This window comes from Cygnus olor, chromosome 5, assembly GCF_009769625.2.
Source record: "Cygnus olor isolate bCygOlo1 chromosome 5, bCygOlo1.pri.v2, whole genome shotgun sequence".
NCBI classification, from domain to species: Eukaryota; Metazoa; Chordata; class Aves; order Anseriformes; family Anatidae; genus Cygnus; species Cygnus olor.
This window is the reverse complement of record NC_049173.1, coordinates 28,057,777-28,070,498: the sequence shown is the minus strand read 5'-3', so window position 1 is coordinate 28,070,498 and position 12,722 is coordinate 28,057,777. Positions and strand designations below refer to the sequence as shown.

Sequence of the window (12,722 nt, the reverse complement as noted above, 5' to 3'; positions counted from 1 at the left end):
CCTGAGGAGTTGCAGTTGAAAGTTGAAAAACGTTTTCTCAAAGTAAATTATTTGTGTTGTTTCTTTATCCTTTGCAGGTGGCAAGCTAGTGAGCAAGAGATAAGAAATTGGTTATGACTTCATTTGGTGTTTCAGAGAGGCTGCCTAGGTTAACAAGTAGAACCCTGAAGAACTTGGAACAGGAACTGCACGTCAGAAATCCACTTTCTCCTTTTCTAAAATTGCTACCCCCTACTTGATGGCCCTTCCATCTCCAATTTTAAGCACAGGAAATAGCATATGGCAAATGCAATGAAAAGCAGGGGTTCTTATGCCTAATTACAGTGAGTTGAGAGGCTCTCCAGACAGACTGACTACTACTGATTTAGGCTTCATCGAGGTCGATGGCTGGACCAGTTTGTAATGCTACTGGATCTGCTGCAGATCCAAGATAAGAACTCTTCTTTAAAATTCAGTTTCCTTCAGATGCTATGTTTAGAACTATAATTTTTTTCTTTTAGTTCCACCTCTTATTTCTTTGAAACATCCTTGTCATGCAAATTTGTTTAAATGCCAGTCCATTGCTAGCTGATGAGATGTATCTGTTGGTATGGAAGATGTGGTAGGCAATTTGGACAGTTTTATGAAGAGCTCTGCCCTGTAATATAATGTTAGGTTAGATTTCTGAACCACAACCTCAGAATAGAAATCTAGCATGTGTAAAAAAAAAAAAAAAAAAAAAATATAAGTAGGGTGGTGGAGCGAGCTTGAAATTATGATTTTTTTGTTTTATGGGAAGTGTGGTTGTGTACGGGCAAGAATTTTTGCCCTTCCCTCCCACTGCTGCTGCCAACGTGGATGTCCAGTACTCTCAGAGTACTCCACCCGTCTTGATTTCTAGCACTAACGGCAAATTCTGTTCTTTTCTGAAAGCAATAGTAATGTCAATTACCTAAAAAATATTCCAGATACAACCTTTTGCATGATTCTTAAGTTTTGTAACAGTGAGTGGTTCTATCGCAGTCCATTCCAAATTGCAATGGCTGTCTACAGAGTTGGATAAAGCATTACTCATTTTTCACACAGACTTACAGAAGCTGGGTGATTTTGGCAGGAAGCTTTGTGGTGACTGGAGATAATGAAGCTAAGGATACTGAAGGTATGTTTTCTAGGGATAAATATGTATTTTTTCTATTACTCAGGCCAGTGCACTGTTGACAAAAATGCTTTCAGCAGGCAGTTTGGAGGCATTCCTCTGTTGGTAATAGAATACAGTTGTCTTGGAGCAAAGACTTTCTTAACACTTCTTAGCCAAGCTTAATTTAAACAAACTTTGGTATGAAGATATCAAAATAGCAACCCTAAAACATGCTTCCACAGAGTGTGTGTAGAGAGGGGCTAAGCATAGCATAACCAGCCTTTGGATTTGAATAGGCAGTTGGTGACTATTTAGCTGGATTTCTTTATTGTCCCTTTTCTTTGCAAGACACATATTCAGAACAGAAGGTGAAAGAACTGCTGCATAGTCACTTATTTAGCTTCAAATCAGTGTGAAAATCCCTCTGCAAATTACAAAGAGAGAAGGGTGACACAGTAAGTTTTTAGAATAATAGTGGAAGGTGTGATTGGGAAGATAGATGCTGGCCATAATAAAGCCACCTGTGCCTTCAGCATCTGCTTTTTTCAAATATTCCAGTCTATAGCATTACTGCCCCATCGTCTGGATGATTGTTGCCTTATTTCTCGTGTCACTGGTAGACCTAGATGCTTGTAAAACTGAGCAACTATGTAAATTTCACACTTCTGTTCCTGCTCTTGTGTGTTCTTGTCCTGGTCAGTGAAACAGCTGCTGTTAAAGCTGTACGTGTTGAACGCAAAGATAATTTGTTGAAGTGATGCAAGGAGAGTGGCCCTTACGTATGAAGTGGGAACACCCATTGCTAGGCTGATCTTAGCCTTAAAACCAGAGCGAAATACAGGTATGTGGAAGTAATGCTTAAATTCCAGTGCAGCAAACTCTTGTCTCTGCTGCTACTGTGCCAAAAATAGTTGCTGCAAAATCATTGGTCTATACACTCACTGCTAAGGCTATTACAGCCTAGCTGTAATTGCTTGACCCAGCACGTGCACTTCCCTCCCTACTTTAAAAGCAGCACCATGTAGAATTTAAAGGTAAAACAGTTGTCACTTCCATTAATCATAATACGTTTTCATTCATATTTGTTCTTTCTCTCTGTTGATGTATCCTGATATATGATTAAGCGTCTTTTCAGGTATTACTGAAGTCTTTTTGCACCCACTTTCCCTCAGTCATTTTGCTTGGCCTTCTTTATGTACTTAACTGTATTTTTTTTTTTCAAGCTTTTTTTTCAAAGCATGTCTAACTGCAAAAGTTTTAAAACGATTATCATCTCTCTTTTACCATTCATCTCTTTTATAATCTTAGCAAGTTTTTCAAACACGTCCTGGCTAGGGAGCCAACAAGTGAAAGGTCTCTATGAAAGCTCAGCAGCATGGGCATTATCAGATGGCATGGCTTTGGATCGGATGCCACACTTCTCATGCCGTACTTGCTGGATTTGTCAGTTTTCTTTCTGTGAACAGCACTGGGAAGTCTCTAGCTTTCACCTAAGTCTCTGGGTAGCAAACTGTTGACTTAAGAGAGCCCATCTTTCCTGTGGTAAGGGGATGGTGTCTCAAATCACAAAGGGATGGTTTACTCTGTTTATGCAGTAGGACTCTGTAGTTGATGGACTTAATTTTCTGTGATTTTAGTACCTGGCTCACTCGGCCTATTTTTTATTAGATAGCTACTATTAACTGAAGTTTGTAAGTGGTCTGTAACTGATTTCAGTTTCAAATACCATAACTTCTGTATTGAATTTTCTGTTCCTGATATTAGGTAATGTTCTAATAGGAGATACCTATTGGTTGTGGATGTATAGTTAGACTGAGAAATCATTTCTGCTGATGCTACACCTCTTATAATCAGTTGAGAAACTTAAAAAGGGAGGAGATAAAACAGGAACTTAAAACCAGTTTATCAGCTACAGCTATTAGACAGTAAATGACTGTAAATCACACAGTAGACATTTCATAAGAGCAGATAAATCCCAATTAGACAATCCCAAATGTTTTTGGGAGGAGCTATGGGTGCTATCATGTAGTTAGTATATTACCCTAATCAGCAAATAGATCACACCCCTTAAATGAAGGAGTTATCTGAGAAGTGTTTGAGTTTGAACTATCTGAAATTAGTTACGAGTCTTTTATGTGTCTCTCTGATATCTCTTTGTCAGAGAGGATTGAATGGTAAAGATTGCTTTCTAACAATGTACAAATTTTAAGGAAGATAAAAAAGTGGTATACATGATTTAAAAAAAAAAATGGCCAGAGTTTCTAATAGCATTAATAGCATCTGTTTTACAAGCTGTCCCAAGTGATAGATTTTCTTCAGCATACTCCTTGTATGATTTTTGGTCAAAATGAGTCTGAAGATATCCTCACTGTGTTATGATAAATGTAAATGATAAGAGATAGAAGGAGGTAGTGTTTTTTAGCCAAAATCTTGTTCCTTAGACTTGTCATTGATTTTTAAGAGGTAGTCAATGTCTGAAGAAAAACAAGTGCGATAGTGGCATTGCAGTACATAATATTGCCTCTAGATTGTATTGATTTTTTCTGCAGGGGAAAACAGATGTTTTTGGTATTGTTTTCTTTAACTTTCAAAGGACAAGGCCATGTTTTGCCTGATTTTCCTATTGCTTCACTCTTTTCATCAATTTCTTTGAGATGCTGGGTTTTTAAAGTTCTATCTGAAACTGGGAAATTTTCTATCCTGGGGCAGTTTCTGTGATGTCTCCTTTCCTACTCCAACCTTAGGTGGGTTTTGTTCTGCAGCGTGTTCTTTCCCTTGCAGTTTTTTTCTTAAATTAATTTTTCTAGCCAAGAGCTACATCAGAGTCCTCTGATGACTCTAGTCTTTAAATAGGGAACTGGCTTTGCTTACTGCATTTGATTTTAGAATAGTTTATTTAAATGTATTCTCCTCTATAGCATCCAGGTTTGTTTATTTGGGGTTTAAACCTTCTTAGATCTTGGAAGCATTGTTTCATTTATATCTATAATAAGTCAGATAATGTCAGGGCCTTTGATTTGAACAGAGTTAAAAGAATCCTGAGTAAATCTTACTAAAACTTTTTTTTTTTTTTGCAACCATTGTTCAGTGGAGCTTTTGCTGTACCTAAAGGAGTTTTTTGGTGAGAATTTGGACACTTTCAAACAAGATTTATATAGAAGTCATTCCCTGAAGCTTGTATGTGAACATATAGTGTCGGTCGTAACTGGAGGCATCTCTGTCAGTGGTAACGAGGACCAGGGCAGTCCATGGCAGGGGGATGATGATTCAGGCCTTGCTGAATCTGACTGCAAACTGCTGCGTTCCTATCCCATTTCAGAACACCTTCTGCAGATGACAGGGATCAAGAAGACAGAAACCTATCACCTACCTTCGTATTCTGCATCTGCTTGTCAGAATAGCGTCTGCTTTGTGTGTAGTAAAAGCTGAGACTCTGGTTGTCCATTATAGTGTTGTTTAAGGCCCCCTTCCATTGCCTTTTTATTGGCTTTCTGCAGCTTTGTAGGGAGTAGATTGTATAAATCATGCCCCTGGAAAGCAGAGGCCGCTAAAAGGTTTAAGGCAAATTTGTTTGGGGACAAAGAGGGCATTGAGGAGAACTTGAGAGAGAGATTGAAGGGCTTCTGCAGCGCAACAGAGCCTTGTCTGTGCAAGACTCAGCCTGCCTCTAAGTTCCAGCAGGCTGCTGAGAAGCAGGCCAAGAAAAGACTCTCCAAGACCCCGTTCCCTTCATCTGAAGTCTGCCATCTGGACAGAGGATGGCTAGAGGGTTCCTGGAACATATAGAAAGGAATCTTGAGGGCTGAAAATAAATGCTAGTGGAGACAGGAAGCGTCTGAGACATAGGGTTGGAGGAGGGGAGCTGCTTAGCATGACTGCTTCATGGGTCACAGTGGTGGCGAGGAGGAGAGGGGTGAGTAAAGCCTCTGTGCTCAGGCCTTCCTCCGAGGCCTAAACCTGCCCTCCGCTCACCGCTCTGTGCGAGGGCATTTCAGTTGTTTGCTGCAGAAGTTCATCCGAGTGATTTGGACTTTTCCCTTGTAGGAAGGGGTGCGTACGTTGGTAGCTCTTGGCACACCAGGCATTTTAAGATAGACGGGTACCAGCTCTGAGACAAGTTTTCTCTCAGCGCTGCCATGCCTGAGTTGTCACAAGGCTGTGTGTGGTGGCATTGAGGCAGGTGATGTTCTGAGCAGACTATGCTGCTCTTGGTAATTTCTCTCACCTGGAAAAGCTAATGAGCAGGGGTATTTTATTCCTTTGATGTGCTTTAATAAGTGTTATATTACTGGAGAACAGTAGCCTTCCTTTGTGGGTTATGAAGATGGTACAGTCTTTGTACTCCTCTTGGAGCAGAAATGTCAGCTAATCACATCACCCATCTCTTCTTCCTATAAGAGCCTCTTATATGTCCAGAGAAACCTTACACTGAACTTCTTTTTTGCATCACCTGTTGTGCATTTTGAAGGATAACCAGCTGAATAATGATGAATGTTTTTGCTCTGTGGGCTGTCCTGTAAGTATTAAGTTGGAATAAGGTAAGTTCATTTCTCAAGCTATTTCAAAGAATGTGGTCATGAAACAGCTTGTATCCTACTAGTAGGCTTCTCAGTGCCTGCCATAAGCAATCCTACACAAGATTTCTGGGCTATTATCATATAAGGAATGGAGGTAGCTGGCTCTTAGAAGGCCAAGGCGTTGATTCTTGAGAAAGTTAGACTGTAAAAAACAGAGCTCTTTTCCTTCACTTAATGCTTCTGACAAAAAAAAAAAAGTGTTCTCAGTTAGTGTATATCCCATGTGAAGTTGGTGGTACATTTCTTATTCCCGATCTTGCAATTGGAGTGTGCATTAAGAGGCAGCAACACTGGCCTACTTGAATTGAGCAGCAACAGAAAGTGGTTTTGGTGTGAGAAAAAACATTTCCAGAGCAATTATTTTATCAGGCACATTGTAGTCGCAGCCTTCTCAGTGAGATCACTAAGGGTCGTTTATGGTTTGATTGTAACTAAATGTGGTAATAAGGGCATGATATACAAGAGTAGAAGGCACGAGTTTGGAATGAGGATCCTTAAATGTCTTAGGATTGAACAGCAGTAAGCTGGATTTATAGATAACTTTTAGGGGAGTGTCTCATGTTTTTCTTTCTTCCAAGCTTTTTCCTGAATTTCATTAGTCCTTTATTAGAGCATTAGCTTGCCAGAAGAGAAATTTCACTAATTTGCTGGTGTTTAAATGAGTCATCACTGATTCTTTGCTGAAAGTCTTCATTTTTTGTATTGTGACCATTTTTTTTGGCTGCTGTTGCTGTAAATTACCAGCATTTTAGATTGCTGTCACTTCTGCAGCAGTAACTTCAGAAGTTCTGTAATCTCTCTTGGCTTGTGGTGTGTGTAATTGGAGCACAGTGCAGTGTGACAGCAAGGACCAGGCAAATCTCTCTTCGCATATGAGGAAATAGCATGGAAGTAGTTTAGTATAATTTTGAGCTAGGCTTGGAAAATATCCTGTCTTAAGGAGCTTGTTGAATTCATGGCAGTTGTTTTCACTTTTCTGTCATGACAAAAAAATATGGAAAAGACCTTTTAAATTGAATGTCTTTGCACTGTCTACGGAAAGGGACAAACCAAAGCTTAAAGAGATTGTGACAGTTGTTTCTATGACGATTGTTTCTAATACACTTAGCCAGTCTCTTTTCCTCTTTGAACATTTGCTGTTGTTTTTTCATGGAGTTTGTGAAATTTGTCACAAATTTCTTGTGGCACAGAATTGTAGGATTTTAAAATAGCTGCAGGTGAAGGATGGAATTTTGTATTAAAATATTCATGTAGAAATACATGCATGTGCTCTCCTTGTGGCACGTGGTTGCTTTGTGCTCACCCCTAGCATGAACCATCTTTGTCATGGACTCTGCGATAAGCAGGATTGCTGCTCAGTAGCTACAGATAAGGGAAGCAATTCTTTTGTGTGGGATTGTGGTCGACGTGCATTGGGAGTGGAAAAGATGGCCTTTAAAGTAAGCTTGTGTCAAATGTGTGCGGGGGGGAAAACTTGCAATATGTAAACTTGAAGTAATCTTGGTCAATAATGTAGTCAGAAATGGTGACCCATATTAACAAATGTTCAAGTGTTGCAGTGACATTCACTAAATGCAGCTGTGAATATAAAATATCACCCTTTAGGAGACGGGGGGGGGGGGGGGGGGGGGGGGGGGGGGAAGCTGAAAGAGAGAGATTGAAGGGATGGGGCAAGGACTCTGGCCCTGGCTTTGTGCTGTTTGTAGGTGCTTGCATAATTGTTCGTTGGGCATTTGCAGCTTCAGAGGTAGAGATAAGGCAACTTGCGCATGATTATCCAAATTCTTTGGTATATAGTGCTGCATAAGGGTGGTGTATGAGGAGGGTGAAGTGCTGTCACCCTGTAACAAAGCTTTGTAAGAACTCCAACTCCTTACCTCTGGTATAGGATGAAAACTGGCTAGTGCTCTGGTAATGATTCACAAATAACTGAAAATACTCAGTTTTTCAACACAGAAGTTTTTTGTCATTTAAATTTGAAATGAGTATGTTTATGAAGGTCAACAGCAAATGTGCAATAATATCCCTCTCTAGCTTCCACTGCTCAGAGCTGAGCTTTATCATACATTATGGCAATGTGTTGAGGTTTTTTGTTTCTAAAACAAGCAGATAATTCAATGCTGTACTAGGATGTGGGGAGTCCAGTGGTATTTATCAACAGAGTATAATTTTTCCATTGAACTAGTTGTCAGAAGGAAAAGAAATGAAACAGGAATGATCTTCTGAATGACAATCTAGATGGAGTTTTAAAATAAGAAACGGGGTTTGGGGTTGTTGGTGTGCAAGGTGATTTGTAAATAGTGTGTGGGGTTAAAGCACGATGCTTATAGGTGCTCTCAGTACAAACGTGAATAGCCTTGCTGGGAATGCAGTGGTCACTGCTATGGTGACTCTTTGGGGTCTGAATTGAATCAGAAGTAGAGGGCTGTGCTGAGCTTTTTCAGGATTTTTCTTAAGACGTTTGGAGTAGCTGGAAAAAAAGATGAGGATCTGTACGTGCTCTGTTGGAGACAGACAGATTTCCACTTAGAGCATTCCTCCTTTCATCACCTGGAGCTGAACCCAGCAGTCCTCTTTGCCTAGCTTGCTTGTCGAGGCTAGCACAGCAAATGCCATGGCAAAGATGCTGGCATTTCACACTGAAACAGTGTAGTAGCAGTGCCAGCTCAGGTGGCAGGGGTCCATCATAGATCACTAAATTGTGTGTGCTCCCAGGATTTGTGGACATTAGGGTTTTGCAACACAGAATTTACTTTTCAATGTGACTCACAGGAAACATACCAAATCTCTCTTTTGGAGGGAAGAAAATGGTATGATAACGTAGCATGGAAAAACTGGCTCACAATCTGTATGTTCAGCAAGGCTGACTTAAAGGCTGCGGTCTAACTGTTGCATTTTGGAACTTGAGCTGCTTGATGGTGCATGCTCAAAATATGTTTAACGTACATCTTTTTGGATGTATAACGTGGCTGAAAATGCAGGGAAAAGTCTTAGTTATTACACTGGTGATACCCCTTAAAAGTTGTTCTGACTACTACAGTAAACATACTGTTTAAGATTTTGTGAATTGAATTAGAAGAGAATTAGGACAGCTTCTGTGTGTATTTTTTTTGGTTTTGCTTCCAGACATGACAGGTATAGCTGGTGATTATGCATTTACTTATTTTTAAATGATGTGAATGCCAAGATCCAGCCATATACATTCTGTTAATTGGTCTTTTACTTTTCTTTTAAAGGTAAAGAGAGGAGATGTAGTCACAGTATATGTAAATGCTGATATTTCTTGGTGGAGAAGCTTGTTCTGTCTCCTTAAACATCTGACAAGTTAAGTATCAGCTGGGCAAGGGCAGTGTGGAAACGCTCCATTAGGAGCTGCTCAGGCTTCTGCCCAACTAAACTCTTATTCAGCAAGACACTGTGCTATGTGGCCTCAAGCAATTTAATCCATTTTTATCCCTTTTCACTTTCTAAACTTGGAGAATATTCCACATTGCAGAGATGTAAATGGCTTTGCTAATGATGAGATAATTGACCTTTGAAAATCGTTTGCTAATTAGTGTAGCTTTTGCTTTTATCCTGTTCGCAGCAGTATAGGCAAGACTGTGATTATTACTGTAGTTTAATAACTTTAATTACAAAACAATAAACTAAAAAAAGAAAGCCTAATAAATAATAGCAAAAAAACCACTAGATAAGTGGTAGATATTCCAGAATAGCATATAAGGATAATTTTTTCCCTCTTACCTTCTCTCAATTTGCTGGCCAGGCTTTCTTTTGCCCTTTTTTGACCATATCAAGAAATTCTGTTTAGAGTAGGTTTAATGACTGGCTTTTGAATTCATTCTTCTGCTAAACTATGAATGCAAACTAATAGCTCTGTTCCTGTGACCCTAACAGTGCGCTTTATAAAGCCAAAATCTAGGTTAAATCTCCAGTGTGCAAGCTGAAATCCTTATACAAGGGCACGTGCATGGCAGGAACTGCTCACCCAGGTACTGGTCCTCATCGTCAAAGTATGTGCCTAGTCAGGTCTGTGTTTCACCCGCAGTCATTAATGAAGCTGTGTTATAGTCGTGTTTTAGTTCCTCTGTTTTTTTGTTTTTGTTTTTTTGTTTTGTTTTGTTTTGTTTTTGTTTGTTTTTGCCAAAAACTAGTTCTCTCATCTAACCTGGGTCTTTGCAGGAAGCTCAGCCACTCTTAAGTTGCTGACGGCTGTTGTCCTTCTGGGCAGTGGTGCAGTAAAAGCATAAAAAATTCTGGTGGTAGTTTAGAATTTCTGCTTTTCCCATTAGAGTTGCTTTATCTTTTGCCAGGAAGAAAGTATTTTATTTGCCAAAGAGGATTACTTTTCTTTCTTCTCCCAGATCAACTGTTGGCTACTGAAGTAGTGTGCTGTCATATCTTCAAAGACACGTAAGGTCTAGATTCTGAGACATAAGATGTGTGTAGGGATGTGATGCTATGTTACTAAAGACTGAGGGATTGCTTTGTGTTACAGGTTTTCCTGCTGCATAAAATAGGTGGGCTACTTCTCAGGGGAAGTCTATAAAACCAGAAATGTGACCAGGCAGCAGCTGTGCAGTTTCGATGGAATTTAGTGGTGACAGTACAATTCTTATATTTTACCATTCTCGTGTCTCAAAATAAAAAGCAAGAATCTAGTGATAAGGCTATGAATTTGTGTCCCCAACTGAGTTCCTTGATCAATGAAATCTTTAAAGAAAGTACATGCCTGTGCACAGATGACAGAAGGGCGGCTGTTCATAACTGACGTGTGGCTTCTGCCATGTACGAGGTGTTTTGAAAGGCACCAGGCCTAAGCAGTGAGGTTTGAATCGGGAGCTGAGGTCTTCTGAATTATGTTATTCTTTCATTTGGTGCTTGGCTGTCCATGAATCGCTTCAACTAGTAAAACTTTGTGTCTTTTCAGTTCCTGGCTGTCAGAGTGGTTCCCAAAGCATAGTTATTGCTGTTTTATATGTTGGGAATCTGCAATGCCAAAGCTGATGACTGTCTTTCACTGAAATCTTCTGTAAAATGTCGTCCCCCTGGAATCTGACCTCGTGTGGAAGATAAAGCAGCTTTGACCTGATTTAGATGCAGGCAGACTCTTAATTCATGGTCTTGACCTGTATGTTGGGGAGCATTGCATTTAAAGCTCCCAGGCCTCTGAAGCTGAAACTCCAGTATTGTATTCTCGTCTTACTAGTTTTATTTCACATTCACTGCTGTGCCTTAGCTAATACGATGAAAATGCACAGTACAGATGGTACCCTGCGTGTCTTGTCCTTGGTAATGTAGAAGGACAGAAACAGCAATGAGATTTTCATTCCCTTTCCAAACTGTTTCCTTTTATTTGCTCCACTTTTTAGCTGTTTCCTCCTGTTTTTGTCCGATCTTATGGCTGTAACAATCACTGAGGGGACCCAGGTAACAGGGATTGAACACTTTTCCAACGTGCTATGTAGATCTTAGTTAATGCTCAGATATCCTCAGCTATGAGGTAAGACTGTCTTGAGTAAAGTAGTCTTTCCTTTCCCTGACGGATGGATCTCTAAGGTTATGCGTATGTCTACAAGGACTCTTTTTGTTGAACATTTAGGATCTTGTGAAAGTATGAATAATAGCAGCTGAAGTCCATTTTGGCCAGGACTTTGCTAGTATTGCCTAAAAAGCCAGTGTTTAAGTGATTTATGTTGCTGACTTCACCATTGACATGCGGGTTATTTTTTCACTGTGCATGTAATTTCAGAGAGGCCGTTTCAGTACGTGCATTAATTTAGAAGTACAGAAGAATCTGAACACAAAGCTGCTTTTATTTGTTCTGAGGTGGTCGATTAATTCTCTACTCTCTGAAAGTATGTCATCTAAAGCGTGTCTGATAAGTGGTAATGCAGGATGATGTTTTTTATGATCAGAATTTATTCTGCAATGCTTGGTTTTCCACTTCTCTTTTCTTTCCATACCAGTCAGTAACTGAAGGATTAGCTTAAAGCTTCTGGTCATAGTTGTCTCCTGTGCTATGTGTTTGGCTTTACAGTTTTTGGGGTTTATCTTTGGTTCCCTGTTTTGGGGGAGCACATGCTCACGTTTGGCCAACGCTGAGTATATCGCATGGTTTCAGAGGCGTTCATTTGTTTAGGTTTGTGCTCGATAACCTGTTTTTCCTGAGAAAGACACAAATTCTAATCTCTGTGAGTTCTAAAGTAATGCTTTCAGTGTTTTCAGGTTTAAATGAGTTTACTGCAAGTTTGTGAGTAAGCACAAACTCAGAGCTAGACTGTTGGATTCACTTAAATAATAGCGAAGTCTGAAATGTCAGTGGTGACAATGGGATTAACATTCTGCTGGTGCTGGTAGAAGCACCTTCCCTGCAGGAACCTACCTCCAGCACACAATTTAGAACAGGTATGGCCATTGTCTTTGGTATTTGATGCAGCTCAAATGCCATTCTAGATCCTATTAGTCCACGAAGCAGCAAGGACAGTAATAAAAGAGAAGAATGACTCTTTGAGGACACTGGGGAGGATGTGCAAAGCAAGTTCGTAATCAAATTTAAAATGAGATTCGGAGAGAAAGGGCCTGATAATTTTGATTTGTTTCAAATAAACATTTCAGTGCCTGAGCATATAACTGTGTACATACCTGTTGTACTCACTAATCCATGCGTGGCACGCGGTGTCTCTAATAAATTTTGTCCCTGTTATTTGATTGTAGTTCCTGATAACTCTTACTTATAATTGTTCTATATTTGATGAAAATTACAGCCCTTTCCTAATATTTAAAGAATTTTACTTCCTTTCCTGTGTTAAAGGATCTATGTACTAATAGTGTTACTTGTGAAATAGCAGCCGTTTGTATTGGAATCTGGGTAGTTTCATTATTAACAAAAACAATCCAGTGTTAAACTTCTTTTAATAGAAAAATTGTTTGCAGAGTTTAGCACCTTAGTGTGAGACCACTTAGCTAAATTAAAGAGAAAAAGAAAAGGAAAGAAGTGAGGAATGCAGTAGAAAACTTACTATTTT

At 39.6% G+C, this 12,722-nt stretch overlaps 1 protein-coding gene across 2 annotated transcripts in view; it reads left to right on the top strand.

Annotated features, from left to right (window-relative positions):
* MOB2 (MOB kinase activator 2) overlaps positions 1-12,722 on the top strand; it is a 112,042-nt gene that overhangs the window by 37,829 nt on the left and 61,491 nt on the right. The gene's annotated exons all lie outside the window — the stretch shown is intronic.